The 2,818-nt window shown below is 54.8% G+C and overlaps 2 non-coding genes across 2 annotated transcripts in view; both read left to right on the forward strand.

The window, feature by feature from the left end:
* The first annotated feature begins 511 nt into the window (after positions 1–511).
* LOC126279765 (small subunit ribosomal RNA) lies at positions 512–2,404 on the forward strand. Its single transcript, XR_007551216.1, has one exon. It is a non-coding gene; the product is annotated as a small subunit ribosomal RNA (ribosomal RNA).
* Positions 2,405–2,766: 362 nt separating this feature from the next.
* LOC126279308 (5.8S ribosomal RNA) overlaps positions 2,767–2,818 on the forward strand; it is a 155-nt gene continuing 103 nt past the window's right edge. The window contains exon 1 of the ribosomal RNA XR_007550795.1: positions 2,767–2,818. This exon is cut by the window's right edge and continues 103 nt beyond it. This is a non-coding gene — a ribosomal RNA (5.8S ribosomal RNA).

The following is a 2,818-nucleotide window of genomic DNA, read 5'->3' on the forward strand; positions in this document are numbered from 1 at the left end:
CGCCTGGCACTCGGCGCCGCGACGCCGTCTGCTGCTCGGTCGCCCCAGCGGTTCTCGCAGGTGGTTTGTATCGCAGTTGTGCGGACGTGTTGGCGCGTGCGCTGTGCTGGGAGAGTTCGCTTCTGCACCCAAGTGGGGCTTTGCCCTTGTGTGGCGCTGGCGTTGGAGCTGCCGGTCACCATAGGTGGCGCGTGTTGTCTCCCGCCGGCAATGCCACGACAGCACGCTCCCGGGCCTCTGTCGGCAGCGGCAAGCTCAGTTGGGAGCAAGGGTGTTCGCACTAAAACCGTCTACTCGCCTAACTCCGGGCGATTGCGCCTCTCTCGAAACCGACCAAGTACCTAGGACGGCGCTGCGCGCCGCCGGGACCTGAGAGGGTTTCGAGGTGTATCGTGCAGGGGAGCTCGGCCTCCTCCTGTTTGCAGAATAATTGAGCGGACGCTTGCGTGTTCGCGCGGGCCCCCGGGACACACTCCCGGGCGGCCGGCTGCTCAGCTCTAGTTGACGCAGCTCCCTGGTTGATCCTGCCAGTAGTCATATGCTTGTCTCAAAGATTAAGCCATGCATGTCTCAGTACAAGCCGCATTAAGGTGAAACCGCGAATGGCTCATTAAATCAGTTATGGTTCCTTAGATCGTACCCACGTTACTTGGATAACTGTGGTAATTCTAGAGCTAATACATGCAAACAGAGTCCCGACCAGAGATGGAAGGGACGCTTTTATTAGATCAAAACCAATCGGATTGGCTTGTCTGGTCCGTTTGCCTTGGTGACTCTGAATAACTTTGGGCTGATCGCACGGTCCTCGTACCGGCGACGCATCTTTCAAATGTCTGCCTTATCAACTGTCGATGGTAGGTTCTGCGCCTACCATGGTTGTAACGGGTAACGGGGAATCAGGGTTCGATTCCGGAGAGGGAGCCTGAGAAACGGCTACCACATCCAAGGAAGGCAGCAGGCGCGCAAATTACCCACTCCCGGCACGGGGAGGTAGTGACGAAAAATAACGATACGGGACTCATCCGAGGCCCCGTAATCGGAATGAGTACACTTTAAATCCTTTAACGAGTATCTATTGGAGGGCAAGTCTGGTGCCAGCAGCCGCGGTAATTCCAGCTCCAATAGCGTATATTAAAGTTGTTGCGGTTAAAAAGCTCGTAGTTGGATTTGTGTCCCACGCTGTTGGTTCACCGCCCGTCGGTGTTTAACTGGCATGTATCGTGGGACGTCCTGCCGGTGGGGCGAGCCGAAGGGGTGCTTTCGCGTCCCGAGGCGGACCCCGTTTAAATCCTACCAGGGTGCTCTTTGTTGAGTGTCTCGGTGGGCCGGCACGTTTACTTTGAACAAATTAGAGTGCTTAAAGCAGGCAAGCCCGCCTGAATACTGTGTGCATGGAATAATGGAATAGGACCTCGGTTCTATTTTGTTGGTTTTCGGAACCCGAGGTAATGATTAATAGGGACAGGCGGGGGCATTCGTATTGCGACGTTAGAGGTGAAATTCTTGGATCGTCGCAAGACGAACAGAAGCGAAAGCATTTGCCAAGTATGTTTTCATTAATCAAGAACGAAAGTTAGAGGTTCGAAGGCGATCAGATACCGCCCTAGTTCTAACCATAAACGATGCCAGCCAGCGATCCGCCGCAGTTCCTCCGATGACTCGGCGGGCAGCCTCCGGGAAACCAAAGCTTTTGGGTTCCGGGGGAAGTATGGTTGCAAAGCTGAAACTTAAAGGAATTGACGGAAGGGCACCACCAGGAGTGGAGCCTGCGGCTTAATTTGACTCAACACGGGAAACCTCACCAGGCCCGGACACCGGAAGGATTGACAGATTGATAGCTCTTTCTTGATTCGGTGGGTGGTGGTGCATGGCCGTTCTTAGTTGGTGGAGCGATTTGTCTGGTTAATTCCGATAACGAACGAGACTCTAGCCTGCTAACTAGTCGCGTGACATCCTTCGTGCTGTCAGCGATTACTTTTCTTCTTAGAGGGACAGGCGGCTTCTAGCCGCACGAGATTGAGCAATAACAGGTCTGTGATGCCCTTAGATGTTCTGGGCCGCACGCGCGCTACACTGAAGGAATCAGCGTGTCTTCCTAGGCCGAAAGGTCGGGGTAACCCGCTGAACCTCCTTCGTGCTAGGGATTGGGGCTTGCAATTGTTCCCCATGAACGAGGAATTCCCAGTAAGCGCGAGTCATAAGCTCGCGTTGATTACGTCCCTGCCCTTTGTACACACCGCCCGTCGCTACTACCGATTGAATGATTTAGTGAGGTCTTCGGACTGGTACGCGGCATCGACTCTGTCGTTGCCGATGCTACCGGAAAGATGACCAAACTTGATCATTTAGAGGAAGTAAAAGTCGTAACAAGGTTTCCGTAGGTGAACCTGCGGAAGGATCATTACCGACTAGACTGCATGTCTTTCGATGTGCGTGTCGTGTCGCGCAACACGCTACCTGTACGGCAGTGGCCGTGCGCCGCGTGCGGAACCACGCGTGCCTCTCAAAACTAGCGGAAGTGTTGTTGTTGTGTGGTACGAGCGCTGAAGCTCTGGAGCGGCTGGCCTGCGGTACCTGGCGCCTGGCGCCGGTTTTGAATGACGTTCGCCCGAGTGCCTGTCCGCTCCGGTGTGGAGCCGTACGACGCCCATCGGCTGTGAGGCCGTTGGACACAAAAAAAATAGTGGAACAGGGGCCGTCAGACGCCTCAGTCCCGCAAATGCTACTGTCTTGAAAGAGACAGTGGGAGACTGAAAAGGAAAAGATCACCCAGGACGGTGGATCACTCGGCTCGTGGGTCGATGAAGAACGCAGCAAA

This window comes from Schistocerca gregaria, chromosome 6, assembly GCF_023897955.1.
Source record: "Schistocerca gregaria isolate iqSchGreg1 chromosome 6, iqSchGreg1.2, whole genome shotgun sequence".
NCBI classification, from domain to species: Eukaryota; Metazoa; Arthropoda; class Insecta; order Orthoptera; family Acrididae; genus Schistocerca; species Schistocerca gregaria.